Source organism: Schistocerca nitens, chromosome 1 (genome assembly GCF_023898315.1).
Source record: "Schistocerca nitens isolate TAMUIC-IGC-003100 chromosome 1, iqSchNite1.1, whole genome shotgun sequence".
Taxonomy (NCBI): domain Eukaryota; kingdom Metazoa; phylum Arthropoda; class Insecta; order Orthoptera; family Acrididae; genus Schistocerca; species Schistocerca nitens.
In genome coordinates this window covers 791,060,915-791,080,833 of record NC_064614.1, presented here as the reverse complement: position 1 = coordinate 791,080,833, position 19,919 = coordinate 791,060,915, and positions in this window count along the sequence as shown.

Here is a 19,919-nt window from a genome sequence, read left to right as displayed (position 1 = left end):
TATGTGGTGATATATAGCCAGGTTGGAGATCAGGTTCACGCTGAAGTATTCAAGATTCCGTCATCAGTGGCAGAACAGTGTAATTGAAGAAATGTCTTTCCATATTTCATGATCTGTAGACCACTTTTGCAAGGGTTAACTACCAGTATGGTACATCTGTACAATATGGACATCTGCACAAAATAGTTTTGCCACTGAAAGTCTTATCTGCAGGGAAAAAAGGTGGGTAGTGCTCCCACACCAGCAGCATTAGTAATTTGGCAGGTAAATTGAGTAAGAGCCAATCAGAATACTCCATTCATTCACAAGATATCCTTTGTGCTGGGACATATGACCTTCTATGTAGTGGTGAAAACGCCTACCATTTTGGACGCATGGTGGCTAGGTAAACACGGATGTGTGCCTGATGCATCTCACATGTGGAACGGGCTGTCCTGTTTGGATTGCTGCAAAGAATGCATCCTGTGTTATTCTGGGAAGCATTGCAAAAGATTTTTATATCACACCCAGAAGGAGACTTGGCTCTTATTTACATAAACATGGTTCAAATGGCTCTGATCACTATGGGACTCAACTTCTGAGGTTATTAGTCCCCTAGATCTTAGAACTAGTTAAACCTAGCTAACCTAAGGACATCACACACATCCATGCCCGAGGTAGGATTCGTACCTGCGATCATAGCGGCCTCGCGGTTCCAGACTGCAGCACCTATAACCGCACGGCCACTTCGGCCGGCTACATAGACACGTGATGCAGTATAACACTGGCAATTTTTTAGCTGTGCTTGTGATGCTGAACAGCTAGGCAAACATTTCTCACCTGGCAATTAGGTGTTCGCTGGACCACAGGTACAAAGGCTATGCATCATCATGCCAGCAACGGTGGTTAGGTAAACACTTCCGCAGTCAGACATGTCTCGCATGTGACACCGGCATGAGTGCATGGCTCTGGTGTACAAGCATTGGAGCCTCTGTAGGGAACAGTTCGCTCATATGTCATGGTCGAGTTTCTGAATGATAGTCCGATAGCGTTTTTACATGCAATGAGTGTTTGTGCACTGCGTTATTTCGCCTGTTTAAGTGTTGTGATCGTGTCTGCATAGCGTAATACATCTGTGTACTACATTATTTCGGTAACTGGCGAGTAGTTTGCAGGTCTGTAGACTATTTACTGTGGCCACAAGCATGCCACAGCGATTGTTTTGTATCAGTGTAATAGATATGAGAGGTGGCATGAGCCCCCTCTCATATTTCTATCTTACGATTCTCCTCTCTAGTTGCATGCGGTGGAGGGTTGCTTTTCCTTAACACGCGTACTTCCCACGCAGCGTCTCTCGTCACCCGGGTGGGCCGGTGACAGGCGGGCTCTGTGGAACTGGAGAGAGTTAAGCCGACGTGTGTGAGGCAGTCGAGTGAATGCTTTTCAGACGCCGACATTGTCAAGAGACACGCCCGCTGGGGTGTGAAGTAGCGGCTGGGCTAGAGGTTCCGTTACTTCAGAGAAACTTTGCGAAAACACTTTCTGGCGGGCTACCAGCGAGGCGTGGGAATGACTTGTGTACCCACGCAGTTGTGGCGGGAAAATTCCCGCACTTTCTGCAAAATCAGCACAGAAATTGGCGCCAAGAATCTCCATTGGTGGAATGGTAGTGCTCCGGCAATGGAGTGGAATTTCCGCCGGTTTTCGAGTTGCTGATTGGAACGTAACCACGGCCACTGTCGTGGGGGCGGGAATGTTCGGTGTTCGGCCTGTACGGGTGCTCTGGGTAGTCGGCAGTCGCCTTTCGGTCGAGGACGTCGGAGCAACCAGCCCTCGCCTGCGGTACGCCAGATCGTGTTCTGGGAGATAAGAAGACTGTTGGTAATGTACGTCCGCAGCACCGGCAGATAGGGATTTTCCTAGGTGATAATCAGAGCTCAGCAGAGCGCGCCTGTTCATCCTTTTCTAACTTTGTTCAGTTTCGAGTAGCAGCAATTACTATTGGGTTAGCTGTGTGTCTCTCTTGAGATTTGAGTGGAAAGGAATTGGCTCCACATACCACTTCGTCTTAAACCTCACGATCTAAGTTAGGGACAACTTCACCTTTACTGTGTTTGTATGAATCTCCAATTTTAGCCAATTTGATGTTTTATATTTCCTGTGTCTCTTTTACTATTCTGCGTTTAATCTTAATAAATCATATTGTTATTTTGGACAGAACTTTCTTTCTGTTAATCAATAGAGCAACCCTATCATTCCTCACTATGCTAATGAAACCTTTGTTTATTTAACTTATTTATCAAATTAAATTATTGCAGGTGCCAAACTCTCTTCTACTCCACTAGCAGGGTTGATTAGAGTCAGTTCGCGTATTTGTTTTATCCTTGTGCAACAGCAAAAGTCGGAGTTAGAATAGGGGGGGCTTAGAGCATGATTTACACATGTGGATTCTAGTAGAATTTAGTGATAAATACACTACTAGCCCCGACACCTCGCATAATATGGCGACCCTGCCAGGATCTTTCCTGTGAATCTCTGATAAACAAACAGGATTCTTAGTAGGAACATTCAATTTTTTTCTCTCTATTTTTTTTAATGATTAATACCCAAGTTTTTTTTGGTAGTTCCGCGTTTAGTTTTAAGTAGCGGCGCATGACTACAGTTTTTGTTTTCAGTGTATATATTTTTTGTTCATTGTTTTTTTTGTGTTTCGCTGATGTGGTGTCTGTACCGCATCGCACTTTGTCGGATTTGTGTGCGGTTTCTGTACCACATCAAATTGTGTTTGTGATTACAGCGTTGGAACAGCGTTGTTGAAATTTTATGTTTATGTGTAAAAAATATATGGAGTAGATTAATTTTATTGTGCATTTTAGATGAATTTGTTTTTATGAATGATAACGAGAAGTAAGGCACGACTATTATCGGGCGAAGCTAAAACAAAAGAGGATAGCATAATGGATAAGGGGCAGTTTACTGACGGGAATAGGTTCGGAGATGAGATGGGCACATTTTTAGCAGGACAGGACGCCAGGGGCATTGATGAGGAAGGTGATTTGGACGCGATCTCAGAGCAGCGTTGCGGCCGTGATTATGATAGTGAAGTAGAGGATGAAACAGAGACAGGCACACAGGTCGAGACGGTAGCAGAAGTTTATAGTCAAACGAACGAGTGCAGACAGAGGCCAGCTCGGTCACGTCAGAGCTCTAGCGCCCAGGTGTCCAGAGTTACATCGCCCATGTTTGAAGAGGATCAAGAAGATGACGTAAACCCAATACTGAGCTTCCTACGATCAATGAAAGAAGAAGCTGACGAACAGCGTAAGAAGCAGGAAGAAGCTGACGAACAGCGTAAGAGGGAGAAGGAAGAAGAGGAGAAACAACGTAAGAAGGAGAAGGAAGAAGCTGACGAACAGCGTAAGAAGGAGAAGGAAGAAGAGGAGAAACAACGTAAGAAGGAGAAGGAAGAAGCTGACGAACAGTGTAAGAGGGACACTGAGGCAATAATCTCGCATATAGGGGCAATTCGTGGGGAATTATTAACAATAAAGAAAGAATGTGGAGAAGCAAAACAAATGTCAATGGTAGCACAAAAAGTAGCAGGCCTAGCCAAAACTGCAGCAACAGGGGCAATGAAAATCGCAAGAGTAACTCTTAAACTCGCAGGGCGCTTGCGACGTGCGACACAAGTCCACTCAAAATCCCTAGCATCCTTAAAGACTCAAGGTAATATTGCGGTTACGAACATCACGAAACGAATGAAAGAAGTAGAGAGTCGGATAGCAAAACTAGAGCGAAATGGGCACACGAGCACTGCGCGTTCGGATACCAATGATGGAGCACACAGGATTGTGTCTCCGAGGAAAAGCCCGCCGTGCTCTAGCCCAGTGACAGCGTGCGGAACAAACAATGCACACGCAGAAACAGCGAGTAATAGCTCCAATAATTGCAGCCCACTTAGAAGAGTGAATGCTGAATGCCACTTCCACTGTGATACAGACGTAGCACATCACAGTTATCAGCAAGATAGATCAGGACACTCCGCAGACGTGCAAGTATCGGAAACGTCTGACAACACCAGTGCGAGGATCGGACAGAATTTTGATCACAATCACTTCCTGTCGATACTCAAATTCCAGAAGTTCAAAGATAATGGAGGGTCGATGCATCCGAAGAGCTGGGTGATGCAATTTACTAATTCATTACCGTCGTCATGGCCAACCCAGGCCAAATTAGAATTCATGTGTGGACACATCGAAGGCCAAGCCGCGGAAAAGATGCGGGGCGTGGCAGCGACGTGTCGGACTTATCAGGAATTTGTTGGTGCATTCCTGCGGACCTACTGGTCAAAGGAAACGCAAGATAGGATTAAAGAGGAAATAATATTTTGTCCTGAACTGGAAGTGTCCGGGCATAGGAGCGCAACCAAATTTCTTGATGATTTACTCAAGAAGAATCAATTTTTAGATAGTCCATATAGTAACGGAGAAATCATTAAATTTTGCTTTTCCAAATTGCCAGTTAGGTACCAACAGACACTTGTCGGCAAGTGTGGAGCTGACATAGAAGCATTCAAGATTCTATTGCGCGAACTCGAAGTAGTCTTTGATAAACAAGACGCAAAGGACAGGAAGAAGGGGCAAAGTAACAAATACCACCGGCCAGGAACAGAAGACGACAGCAGATTGCATAATCGCACTGGTCAGTTAGGAAACCAGGGTTACGGAAGTCAAGGTTACGCTATTCAAGGTTATGGAAACCAAAGACACGGAAACCAGAACGTCAGGGAGCAGGGTCAATCTAGACAAGGAATCTGGGATAGAAGGAATAACGAACGGCAAAGCGACCGTAATTGGAGAGAGCGAAACCAAGGACAACGGTGGAACCAGGAGATTGAAACCAGACCCGCAAATCCTAATGCACGTCAGAGGAGGGGGAGCCTAACTAGGGATTGACGCCAGACTAGTGCGAACACAGGCCGCCGGAATTTCGCACGTAATCTCGGACCTGGCCAACTACGGATGATACATTACGAAGATTTATCAGAAATCCTGCTCGAGGAACATAAAGCAACTCCTCGACATGATCGGCAGCCTCTTATCACAGTAGCAATAGCTGAAAAGAGTCTGAATGCGATAATAGATAGTGGAAGCTACATAACAGCAATATCTGAGGCAGCATACAAGAGGTGCTCTCAGGAGATGGACTGGCCTGTCCTATCGGTTAAGAAAACCAAAATAAAAGGGGCATTAGCGGGTAAATGTACGGAGGTCACCCAACAAACAAGACTGGAATTCTCCTGCCAAGGACACAAAATAGAGTCTAACTTCTGGATCGTGCCAAATCTGGCGATCGACATGATAATAGGAACGGACTTCCTAAATGAACATGAAGCGATAGTTGATCTAGGACGAGGTGAAGTGGTTTTGAGGAAAGGGAATCCCGTCCACATTAAGTTCGACGATCAGCTGATCCCAGCTCAACTACCGTCTAACTGTGTTCGGATAAACTATGCGTGTCTGAAAGACAGAAAGGAAGAACAGGACGACGTTGCGGATAGGGGAGAGGACACGGATGAGAATGAAGTCGGAATAATGGGAGAAATAAAGGAGAAAATAGGAGAAAAAGTGGAAGCAATAAAGAATATAAGGGGCGAACACCGCAAAGAACTTCATAAATTACTAGTAGAACATGCGGAGGTCTTCCTTCCCAAGACAGGATCAATAAAGAACTTCCAATATGAATTTCGTGTACGTCCGCACAACCAGTTTCGTGTGCCACCCTATCCAATCCCCTTGGCATATCGACAGAAAGTAGCAGCTGAAATTACGCGAATGCTGAGTGAAGGAATAATAGAACCTACGGCTTCAGCCTATAATAACCCGTTAAGAGTAGTCGAGAAGGCAGATGGTAGTATTCGTTTAGTCTTGGACTCGCGACAAATTAATACCATAATAGAACCCGAAACAGACAGACCGGAACGATTAGAGGAACTCTTACAAAACTTCCATGGAATATCAATCTTCTCATCAGTTGATCTAAAATCGAGTTTCTGGCAGATCGAGCTCCATCCAAATTGCAGACAGTACACAGCCTTTTTAGCATTTGGAAGATGTTACCGGTTTCGTCGTCTACCATTTGGTTTGAACGTTTCATCTGCCGCATTCATTCGGGGGCTGGACGGCATACTAAGCGATAATTTGAAACGTCATGTCACCAGCTATGTGGACGATTTGCTGATCGCGGAGAAATCTTGGGGAGAGCACAATGCGGTCCTCGGTGAACTAGCGACATTCAAGGAATACGGTGTGACTATCAATATCGAAAAATCGAATTTTGGGACGTCCTCTGTGAAATTTCTAGGACATATCATCACGGGTGAGGGCATTGCGCCAAATCCCGAAAAGATCGAAGCGATTGAAAAGTTTCCCATTCCTACGACAAAGAAGCAGTTAAGGGGGTTCTTGGGGATCATAAATTTTTACAACCGCTTTATACATGTCAAAACTCAGAGCAGTCCTCGGTTGCATCAACTTACAGGAAAGAAGATTCCTTGGGAATGGGATGAGGCGGCCGAATCCGAATGGAAAACATTAAAATTCGCATTATTACAAGCACCCATCCTATCACACCCTAATTTAGCTGAAGAGCTTTGCATAGTAACGGACAGTTCATACTCCGGTCTGGGTGTCATGGTGTTCCAAGACTATGTACATGAAGGAAACAGGGTGTGGAAGACAATTGCGTTTGCTAGCAGAGTACTAGCCAAGAGTGAGAGGAATTACTCAGTAACCGAGTTAGAGGCGCTGGCTATTGTATGGGCGTTTGAAAAATTCAGATACCTTCTGTTTGGTCGCCAGACGAAAGTCTACACAGACCACAAGGCACTCGAGTTCTTGATGACTGCAAAGCTTAATCACAGGCGGCTCATTAGGTGGGCATCATATCTACAGCAGTACAACTTTTCGATAGAATATATCCCCGGCAGTCAGAACATTATTGCAGACGCCTTATCACGGTCACCGATCGGATTTGAGCACAACATGGAAGAAGATCTAGAGGAAAATCACTACTGCCTTTACTATATGCAGAAAGTAGCCTTTGAGAATTTTATTACCTGTAGTATGCAGGACATCAAGAAGGAGCAAGACAAGGACCCTGCCCTAGTGTTATTGAAGCAGAAATGGATAGACAGAAGACACGCCACCATCAGGCAGTTCTACCTCTTGCGTAAAGGCATAATTTTCCACCGAAATTATACCAATGACACTGAATGGGGGGTATGCATCCCTGAACACCTAATAAACAAGGTTATATGGCATACTCACCTTAGCTATGGACACTTCGGACCACGCAAGTGCAATCTCAAGCTAAGGACCATGTGTTACTTTCGAAACATGGAGCGTCGAATTCGGAGGGTACTGTCGGTGTGTAAAGACTGCCAAAAGGCGAAGCACACCACTGTGAGCATGCAGGCACCATTATACCCAATCGTACCGACCAAATTAAGACAATTAGCAGCAACAGATTTGATGGGACCTTTGCCAAGAACAAGAAGAGGATATACTTACGTATTAGTGTTTGTTGAACTAACGTCCAAATACGTTACCTTTACGCCACTGAAGAGGGCGACAGGACGAACTGTATCACGAGCCCTCATCCGGGATTTCCTACCACAGGTTGGTCATGTGAGTAGAATCATTTCTGATAACGGGCCACAGTTTAAGTCAAAAACATGGAAGGAGACGTTGCGTCGATGTAAAATTGATCCCATTTTTATATCTTCACACCATCCCAGCTCGAATGCTGCAGAACGGGTTATTAAAGAACTCGGAAACTTGTGCCGGTTGTACTGTAACAAACAGCACACGACATGGGACGTTTTCCTTAAAGACTTCCAGGAGGTGATCAATGAGGCACCCCATGGGATAACAAAATTGGCACCCATTACAGTACTAAAAAACTGGATTCCTAAGGACTTGATAACCAAGGTCGTAAACTTCCCACCAAGGGCGCGAACGCAGCACCAAGCCATAGTGGATTTGGCTCTCAAGAGGATACGGGCTGCAGCAGAGGTCAGGAAGAGACGTGCCGACAGGGGAGCTCGTCTACGACACTTCCAAGTTGGACAAAAGGTGCTCGTTAAGTCTTTCCGACTTTCGAACAAACAAAAAATGAAATGCCAAAAATTCTATTCTGTTTACAACGGCCCGTACCGTATAAGGAGAGCAGCTCACCACAATGCTTATGAATTGGAGACGCTGAAAGGAAAGAAGTCCATAGGACTCCACCACATATCTCACATAAAGGAGTTCGTAGAATAGTAGTAGTGTAAGAAATGTACATAGTAGAATAGGCAAATATATGAACCTTTGTTCGGGGAACAATAATCGTTACATTAATAGATTAAGATTGCTAAAGTATTAACACGCTGCGTTGTCTTGCATAAGAATTTACTGCTGCTATCCTCTTTTTGTTTATGTTTGCGATCTCCAATGTCGATGGAGTAGGAGACACTACCTTTTCATGAGCAATGTTTTTGTCCTTTCCTATCTGGTGTCCATGTTAAGGGATAAGGATGAGTGATGAGACGTCGCACAAACGGGCGCATACAAGAACGTGCTCTTAGAAGCGTTCTGAGAGGTCGTGATACGCTCCATAGCGGCCACAACCAGTTCGTGAGACGTTCATACCAATGCTTGCAGGCACGCGTCAGTGCACTGCACGATTGTGGTATATTGCGCGATTTCGAGGGTGAATATGGGCAGTATAGTTTTTGCAGAGCTGCGCCGGTATCGTTGTCTTGCAAGTCGGGGTGAACCTGTGAGCATTTGACTCTAATGGTGCCCTAGACGAGAGAAATGAGGGCATAAAAGCCTACCATGCTAATGTGCTGGTTGGGGATTTAGCGTGCTGCTCGTTTTTGTCACAGATGAATCACCAAGGAATTGTACTTGGATATTCGTGACATACTGTGTAGCTGGCGTGTGTTGGGTGTCTGAATCCTCAACAGGAACCAGTCCTGGCTTGGTCATATTACATTGCTTCTGGAAAGGTGTGCTTTGATCGCGAAAACCGCATCACATAGAGAAGGAAGTTGCAACTATAAATTTATTGTCGTGTATAGCCATGGCTAACCCAGTCTCTGGAGTTTCAGTGAGGCGTAATGAAAACTCGGAGGTCATGTCGTACGGCGCGCACATCACTGTCGTCAATAGCGGCGAGCAGCAAGACACCTCAGCGTAACAGGAACTATGTAAGGGTATTGTATAAGGTAAATAAAAAAAAAAAAAATAAATAAATAAATAAATAAATAAAATAAAATAAATAAATAAATAAATAAAAGGGAAAGTACGATACTAGGATAAGTTAAACTGTAGGATTTAACAATAACTAGATTAATATTGTGGGGGTTTTCTACCACAAGTGTGGCGCGCGCCTGTTGAGTTGCTATTTTTCAGGTCACCAAACCACAGACCCGAGATGGAGGGACGACGGGCGAGCGAAAGTAGCGTAGTTGCATGTTCTTTATAGCACAGTAAAACTTAGACCTGCATAACAACATAATTTAATTAAAAGACGTAGAATGTAGATCGTTGGGATATGGTAGTTAATTCTTGAAGCATGTCTACTGTCGATCTATATAATTAATAGTAATATTAGTGCGGGCCCGCACATTTAGTTGTTCATCCATTACAAAGCATCAGTTATCACACACCATGTACATACTGAGATCGGTCTCTACACATATATCAAAATAAATTATTTCCATGTCTAGATTAGATGTTATAATGATTGCCATAGATTAATAACTATAAAAGTAAAATAAGAGTGTCTGAAATGACAGACCATCAATGTTTCATTATGTAAATTTATTATAACATAGAAGGTCATGGGAAAAAGTTAGGCATAAGACTTTTGTAAGAATTGTACAGATGACGAGGAACGTGGCAATGCAGAGGCCAGCCAGCGCAAAAACAAGAGGTCTTCGGCTACCTGCTAGAGGGCGAGCGTCCCGTCCTACACGCTGACAGTCACCCGGCTGCCTACCTGAGGGATTACACGGGACCCTCGCCCCGCCACAAGCGAAAGTGGGGCTGGCCGTTGACCCTGACACGCGACAGCCTGCTAGCTCTCCGGACGCGGCAGCCGCTTGGAGGGATTCCCTGCGGCAGACCACGTTGTCGTGAGTACACGAAGAACATCACATATCGTGTCAGAACCTGCGCCTCATGTGCCTCAGGACAGAAAGGGACGCTCTATACTCACCTGTTTGGTTTTTTACAACTCACTAGCATTGGCCGATCTGCATACACAAAGCAGTATCGTGCCACACTAACAAATGTATGGTCTCATGTCTTACTTCTCCTCTCTATTAGAGAGCAGTTTTTAACAATAGTCGCTCCTAGTTCGATCCTGTATGGATGACCTCACACACTTGTGGAGTCACTCCACGTGCCATCATCCCTCGTCGAACTGCAATATTGGGAAACATAAAGTTCTGTCCAGCGAGAGAAGAGACCTAGACTAGTGATGTATCCCAACGAGTAGACCTCAGAGACAATTAATCGACGTGAGGAGAGCCTATCACTGTGTCTTCCTACCATACGGCCGTGATCATATGCGTGGGTCTGACTACAATCTCAACAGCGTACTGCAGACACTCCAGAACTCCCTATTGCTGTTGCCACAACGTAGCAACTACAACCGACGTTTAGCCTTATGTGATGTCAGTACAGTGGAATCAGTGAAGTGCCACGGATATTTCTAACAATGTGATTTAGTGCCTCATTCTCAGCACAGTCGTGAACTTTGTGCAATGTGCACGCACAATTTGATGCCCCATGAACCTTGTTTTTTTTGTTTTTCTTAAATTTCTTTCTCTTATGTTGTTTCTGTAATGTATGTTATACCTTGTATGCGTTTGTGTTTTACACTGTAATTCTTATTACAGATTACTGTATTGTTCTCCACATCATGTTTTTTTTGTATTTTGTGTTTATTGTTGTGTGTATGCTAACAGTGTGCCTGAAGTCCCCATAAACTGAAGCAGATACCACCACTGTCATTGTGAATGGACCATCAGTTCAGGGAACATTTTGTAAAGGTTATTCTTGCTGCAGGGAGACAGAATGAATCGGAGGTTGTAACTAGATTCTGAAAACTCACAAAGAGATTGTTAACTTAAATATTATCATGTGTGAGTGAGGTCAGGTTAGTTTAATTGCGGAGCACTCCAACTCTGATTGTAAAGAATAAACTGCTCCATATTTGGCTCAGATGCCCGGGCCATGTTTAGAGCGTGAATGTCTGCGTGAATCGGTGTTTGGAAGGGGCTCCCTGGGTATGGATGTGTGATGTGAGTGTTAGTGTTCCATATTAAGAAGGTGAAGTTGGCTACATCATAAATAATCCTCCCTCTATGAGTTGCATTTTTCAGTTGCAATGATCTTTTTTATAGAGTGCGGTATGTGGAGTCACTTTGTAAGATTGTTCTTGGGCGATTGACTCACTACCTTGCTCCTAAGTGAGCCAACCGCTCACCAATTACAATCTAAAATGGCGTAGGGGCAATGAGAGGTGGCATGAGCCCCCTCTCATATTTCTATCTTACGATTCTCCTCTCTAGTTGCATGCGGTGGAGGGTTGCTTTTCCTTAACACGCGTACTTCCCACGCAGCGTCTCTCGTCACCCGGGTGGGCCGGTGACAGGCGGGCTCTGTGGAACTGGAGAGAGTTAAGCCGACGTGTGTGAGGCAGTCGAGTGAATGCTTTTCAGACGCCGACATTGTCAAGAGACACGCCCGCTGGGGTGTGAAGTAGCGGCTGGGCTAGAGGTTCCGTTACTTCAGAGAAACTTTGCGAAAACACTTTCTGGCGGGCTACCAGCGAGGCGTGGGAATGACTTGTGTACCCACGCAGTTGTGGCGGGAAAATTCCCGCACTTTCTGCAAAATCAGCACAGAAATTGGCGCCAAGAATCTCCATTGGTGGAATGGTAGTGCTCCGGCAATGGAGTGGAATTTCCGCCGGTTTTCGAGTTGCTGATTGGAACGTAACCACGGCCACTGTCGTGGGGGCGGGAATGTTCGGTGTTCGGCCTGTACGGGTGCTCTGGGTAGTCGGCAGTCGCCTTTCGGTCGAGGACGTCGGAGCAACCAGCCCTCGCCTGCGGTACGCCAGATCGTGTTCTGGGAGATAAGAAGACTGTTGGTAATGTACGTCCGCAGCACCGGCAGATAGGGATTTTCCTAGGTGATAATCAGAGCTCAGCAGAGCGCGCCTGTTCATCCTTTTCTAACTTTGTTCAGTTTCGAGTAGCAGCAATTACTATTGGGTTAGCTGTGTGTCTCTCTTGAGATTTGAGTGGAAAGGAATTGGCTCCACATACCACTTCGTCTTAAACCTCACGATCTAAGTTAGGGACAACTTCACCTTTACTGTGTTTGTATGAATCTCCAATTTTAGCCAATTTGATGTTTTATATTTCCTGTGTCTCTTTTACTATTCTGCGTTTAATCTTAATAAATCATATTGTTATTTTGGACAGAACTTTCTTTCTGTTAATCAATAGAGCAACCCTATCATTCCTCACTATGCTAATGAAACCTTTGTTTATTTAACTTATTTATCAAATTAAATTATTGCAGGTGCCAAACTCTCTTCTACTCCACTAGCAGGGTTGATTAGAGTCAGTTTGCGTATTTGTTTTATCCTTGTGCAACAGCAAAAGTCGGAGTTAGAATAGGGGGGGCTTAGAGCATGATTTACACATGTGGATTCTAGTAGAATTTAGTGATAAATACACTACTAGCCCCGACACCTCGCAGATAAACTATGTGAAAACCGTCCCTAAACAAATTGTTCCAACTTCCCACTGAAAATAAATAAAGTACACCCCCTCCTTTCCAGCAGCTGAACACAGGTTGAGTCCTTTTCCCACCCCAGACCGTCATGGGACGACAGCAGCCTCTGTTGGCGGTACTATGTACTACATCAGTTGAGCTCCGGACCTCATGGTGAACGCCGTGGATGGAGCTAATCCCTATGACAACTCAAACTGTTTAAATAAACACTGCATGCAAAATAAAGACTTACATCCATCCTATCCAGCAGCCCAGAACAGGCTGAGTTCTTTTCCCGCCAATTCCGAGAAGGAGGTGGTGGTGAGATGACTTAGATTAGTGGAGGTAGCCCAGTTGACCGATTTTCCCGCCGGAATTTTCCCACCATTTTCTTAGGTTAATGGAGGTAGTGCAATTGACCTGTTTTTCCGCCAAAATTTGAACTTCCCACTGTGAAATCATTGTGATGATAGTACTTCTATCGCCGCCATCTTATATCCACCATATTGAAAATATTTGGCAACAATGCAGAGTGAGGCCTTGCCCGCTTTGTCCTACTTCTCCTGCACAACCTGCATGTGTGGAGTCTGGCATGTCACTGCTGTAATGGCTTGCCTTTGCCATCTGTACTTTGAGGTACAACCCAACCTAAAAATATACAACTTTTAATAGCTGTAATTATTAGTCTGCAAATGATGTAAATACTGATATAATATTGTTCAATTCCTCAGTCACCAATAGAAATAGCTGTAGTTATACTCGTTAGGATCAAACACTTCCCTTGGCCTATATAGCACAAAAACATCTCCCGATACCAATATCAACATACACAGCCACACATTGGGATCGAACACTTCCCTTGACCTGTGCACTGTTAATTTCATCCGTCATATCCATTCCTGAACAGAAACAACAACCTATTAATTTTACTAAAATTACCACACGATCTACAGCGAACAACAGTAAATTAACCTTCACACAAAATCGTTAACTTACTGAAACGAATTCCACTACAAACACAGCCGACACTCGAACAATTCTGGATAATGAGCAAAAGCAAACTGAGCCCATTACACCACACAAACGAAAACCCTGAACATACCACCAGAGAGCACAACAAACCACAACACGACGACATCTACAAACACGCCACACTCACAAGCCAAACTCCGCGCCGTCATGACGTCACACACGACAACACCGACAACACCCGTACGTCACGGATCAAAGCCGACGAGTGGGATCGGACGCTTCTGTCGACCCTTTGGATGAAATGTTTGCTGTGAATATGAGAACTAAGACGTGCATGCAGGTTCCGTGTGTGGGTGCGGCGGCCGCAGGCCCGCCCCTCGTGGTGGTCCCTGGCGCTGGTGTTCCACGACCGGCTGTGGGCGGTGCTGGCCGCCTCAGCCCTTGGCGTGCCACTGGTACTGTACGCCGCCGCTAGGGGCGCGTGCCGCGCTGGGCTCGAACACTGCGCGCCCTCACTGGCTGGCTGCTTTGTCGCTCTGATCGGCTGCTTCTGCAATCAAGGTCAGTCTGCTCTCTGCTGCCTTCTCTGCAACCACAGGTCAACTCGTAGATGACAGCTGCAGCCAGATTACGTTCCTGTATTTCCACCTTTTGCGGGCTATCTCAAAAGAAAGTTGTTATTTGACATGTCAAAATAAAATGACGTGAGGGTGACGTCTGTCGACAATATCTTTATTATTATTGAAATGAACAGTTTAGGTATTTACTTCTTAAAAATAACGTCTTTTAAATGGAATCCAGCACGCTTATGGCTCTCAGTTAAACGATGAACAAAATTTTACATGTTGGCTCAGCACGTAGACACTCACTGCGTTAACATGCAACATATGCTCCGAAACACGAAAGCCGAATTTCGAATATCAGTTGTTCGCTGTCGTGGTCACATCTTAAGATCTGAAGCGGACTTGATAGCCCAGTTAAATATCGCTTCTGGAAAACGGCCAATTAAGTTTCTGATTCAGTTAACACAATTGTTATTTCTCTTCTCTTAAATATTACATTCTCAGTCTAATATTTCTGCTCCTCCTTCACTACACCGTATGTCCGTATTAACCGAATATTCTGAAAACAGATGTATTAAACAGCCACTGATGCTAATCAACTTCTCTATGGTATCAATATATACTGTCATTTATATGACGTTTATTTCTAAAATAATACGTTAGAGTTGTAATGGATGGACTCGTTGTTCCTAGGATATTACAAATAAGACATTTCACAGTAGAACATTGTTCTTGTAGTAAAACTTGAAATGGTACATCAGTATGTCCTTGGAAGAGATGTTTGACTCGCCTTCGATGCAACTCTCTTCATTTACACAGAGAGTTTGCATCTTTAAGAGAACTGGAATCTGCACAACTCAAGCACGTTAAAAAACCAGTAGCGTTTACATGGGAAGAAAAGTCGATTGCGGAATTGGAAAACCGGCAACTAGAAGCGGATTTTCAGAATCTTTTTTGAAGTGTTTACATGACCATCTCGAAGCAGTATGGGGAAATTGGTATACAAAATACGGTTTTTGGAGCCTGATGTAAACGGTGTGACTGAGATGGCTCCCACTTTGCTACGGATATTTTATTTCAGTTTCTGCAGAGAAGTCAGATTATTGACATTCACTTTACGTTTGACGTATCCCCATAAGAAAAAATCCATGGAGCTCAAATCTGAACTGCATGGGGGCCATTTTATGTCATCACTTCTGGGGATCAATTTGCCAGGGAAAATTTCACGAACTTGCAGTAAAGACGCATTGGACGTGTGTGCTGTGGCTCCCTGTTGCTGAAATCATGTTCTTTGGTTACAACCAGAAAAATTTTGCAATTCCGGCACTAAAAAGTCATTTAACATTGTCTCATATCGTTCCGCATTCACTGTAACTACACAGACGCTCTCGTCCTCGAAAAACTACGGACCGGTTATTCCTCGAGCCGACTTGGCAGCACTTATAGTAAGTTTTGGCGAATGAAGGGGTTTCTAATGCTTCTGTTTAGGATTCGTTGCACTCCAGTAGCGGCAGTTTTGCTCATTGACGTGACTATTCAGGTGAAAAGGAGGCTCGTCAGAAAATAAGACATTGTTACGTGAAATCCACGATTACCGCAAAATTTCCTCCGTGCTTCAGTCGCAGAATCACCGTTCCTGTAAAAATCTCGGACATAGAATGCGCGGTCCGCTCCCGAGAAGCGTTCCATATCGACTGAGTTCCTAAAGGCCAAGCAAGCAATGAAAGTCCTTCCATTCTCTTCCGATTTATTGTGCATGCAGTTTTAAATTTTCTTTCGAGACACCTGCTATAAATGGAAGAGTGGAACTGCGACTGGTCGATGGCTTGCAGAAAACAGGTATCCAACAGCCGTAAATTTCTGGTACAATATTATTGTGCTACCAGTTTCGATGTCTGATTGCCACCATCTTCAGGCCTCTAAACACGAAACGAGATAAGCCATCCACTCATTTGTGCTTACTAAAGGAACCACTATACCAAACTGGTTTCCATTGGTATAGTCACAATAGTCGTGGACACTTCACAGTTGTCCAGCTGTAGTTAGATGTGTGAAGTTTCCACGTCTATTCTGAAGATTTCTATCGAAACCAGTGTGTTACAGTGGTTTCTTTAGTAAGCGCAAACGACTAGATGGCTTATCTCGTTTCGTGTGTTGAGGCCTGAAGGCGGTGCCAATGAGGCACCAAAACTCGTAGCGTAATAAATTTATTCCATAAATTGACGGCTATTGGATATCAGTTTTCTGGAAGCCAGATTATGTTTATTTGCTCGCAGTTTTTGTCTCCCTTGGTTTCACTCACTGGTCCATCAAACAATTTCCACTAAGAACGTGTTATAGAGACCTTCGTGAAGTTGAAACGTCCCCTTTGAACAATTATACATGACTGTGCTTAAAATGACACACAATATTTTTAGCGTAACGCAATCTGACTTTCAAAAATCCCTACAAAAGAATGGCCCTGACTAACATTAACCTATACCTTTCACAAATCACTTACCTCACAAAAATCTTCGTTACTCGAACTACTGCAATACAGCGAGCGCCACTACTGCCAGCTAAATAAAAGATACGAACTACGGAAGGCACTAACTACTGATAGGCATAGTTAGCAAATGAAAGATTTTAATAGAGAACGAACAATGTATTTACCTTAATAGTGTTGAAAAATCATAATATACATAGCAGTTCATGACATTCAGTCTTACAAATTTCCAAACTCCGCCATTTCTCTTCCCACATCCACCATTGCTGGCGGCTCACCTCCAACTGCCCAACGCTACGCGCTGTTAACATCCAGCTGCCCAACACTACAATGGCAGACAACAATGCAAACTAGCCACAGACTGCACACAGCACAGCCAGTGATTTTCATACAGAGCGCTACGTGGCGTTACCAATAAGAAAACCTAAATAGCCTACTTACATAGCCCCCATGCTCCCCACAAAAATTTTTACAAATTGTTTTGGGCACTGGCCAATACAGATTTGAAAAATTTTTTTATAATCATAATTGCAATAACAAAGAAATTAGATGCATACACTTATTGATACAATGTTGGTCAAAAGCTAAAATTTTCTCACAGTCCATAAAGACAGTCCTGATCATTCATCACAGTAAAATTGCAGTGTTTTTTTTTTCTCAAAGTCTGAGCAGAGAATGCACACGGAACTTGTGGATTTCCATGCAGTCTTGAAGAAGCAGTGTTGTCCTTCCTACGGAAAGACAGTGCTGACTCTTGACATGCAGACAGGTAATGCGCCACAACAGAGCAAACCCATAGCAGAGTCAGTCGAAGTTTTGAAGAATATTGGTAGGTAGGTCATCACAGAGCAGATCCACTGTAGTCCTGGTAGAGAGTATGGTATTGGTGGGCCAGCAGAGGTGCAGGCCCACTGCAGTCCTTGTAGAAATAATGGTATTGATGGGTCATGAAAGGTGCAGACCCACTGCAGTCCTTGTAGAAATAATGGTATTGGTGGGTCATCAAAGGTGCAGACCCACTGTAGTCCTTGTAGAGACGGCCAGCAGCCATCTGTTGCGACTGTGCAGGTGCACAATCACCATCGAAGAGTCTTGCGGAGAATAAAGCAAGACCATAAACCACCACTTGTCCACTCATAAAAAATTTGTTTGAAGTGTCCTTAGAACCAGCAATGGTGTTATCCAGTCCCTTGCTGAATTATTAACACACGTGCAAACACTATCAGTCCCTACTTCTCACATATTGTCCATATACTATGGCCAACAGAAACGTGTGCAGTGAAATGTAACTTACAAGTTACTTAATTTGATGAACTGGTGTCAATATCAATTTTGTAACATAAGAATACAATAACAAAGGTACAAAATGCATCATCAAAGAACATAACAATACAGATAACATTTGTAGTAACACAGGCTTTGCAAAAGAATAGAAATAAACATATACATCAGTGTTACAAAAATAACGACATAAGTATATACATAAAGATCAGAATAACTTTTGAAACATCACCTTCACATATGAGCAACAAAACAAAATAAATAATGTCTAAATATCTTTACAAAGTAAATAACATAGTATTAGAAAAATTCTACAACATAGCTCTCATCAGCTAAACACATAAAGACAGGAAAAACACAAATACACAAGGATACACAAACACATAGAGGGATGACACAAAACGAAAGGACAGGGTTTGTTTTACTGCAGTATTTTGCATGTAAATCTCCCTTCGTTCATCATTATTCCCAAAAGTCCTATCTAAGCCTGCTTTCTGTATTCTGTTCACATCCTCTTTCAAAAATAGTTTTTCTCCACTGTACACTACTTTTTTTTTGGCCAAACCATTTTCTTATAGCTTCTCAATGCATTTCTTCCAAATCATCATAGTTAGTTTCTTATATAGTCTACCCCCTCTTAAGCTAACTTAAATCTACTGAGCTCAGATATATATACCAAGGGACGAGGCAATGCAGCAGCACATAACAAATTAACACAAACAGCAATGACAATATTTCAAATTCGCAAAGCAAGCAGCATAGATTAGCAAAGCAAATGCAATATTACAACTAATATAAGGCAATGCGCAGCAAACAAGAAAAATAAATCAGTAGTAAAACTAGCTTAATACAATGTAAAATTCAGTAGTACTATGCCTGGCAAACAGCAGCAGCAAATGCAATAACTTATACCTAAACATGACATAGCTCAAGCAGAATAAATATTACAGTAAAAATGGCCATTTTTAATACCTATGTCACATCTTAACACTAGAGTGATGCATCACAAGAATTTACACTAGCAGATAAGTTACCAAATCGTAAAAAAATTATTTATGCAATTCCTGTCAAGGGAAATGTCTATTTATGTGCCCTCGTTTTCTTGGAAGTAGATCATAAATTTCTTATTGACTGGATCTGTAGGCATAAAATAACTATATAAGTACATCTATTAAATTTTATTTTAACCAATGCTGCAGTGCAGCTAGAAACTAGATATTAAACAAATTGAGTAAATAAATACATAAAGCAAGCCATATGACATTTCTCTCAACTAGCAAGACAATAGCCGTGAAATGTTTCTCATCATTTCATTAGGCATTTTAGTAAATATTATAAATTAAGAGCTCCACAGTATAATTATATGTTTTCAAGTTTGAGCTTGTCGTATTTTCAATGCTTTCTACAAAGGAATGTCAATAGCGAGGATAATGGCCTCCCTTTTTTTTCTCCACCTGTGCCTCTGAAAGGCACACACTAATGGCTTTTTTCCAGGCGACTGTCGTGCAGCTGGGTGCCCACGACGCATTACGAGCAGGTGGTCACTTAGCTTTCTTACCGAAATATTTACGACACCAGTTTCCGCTACAGTGACAGTCTCATATGAAAATTTCACAGGTCGAAAATTTACGTTACAAATGTGTAGAAACAAAATCCTGTAAATATAACAGTGTCCAAAACATTTTCGGCGGAATTGTGATACATTCACGCATGTACACACATTTCATAACTCTTTAAAGTACGATTCTCAGCTTATTGATCATAAACGTACCTCAACAGCATAATACACATCGT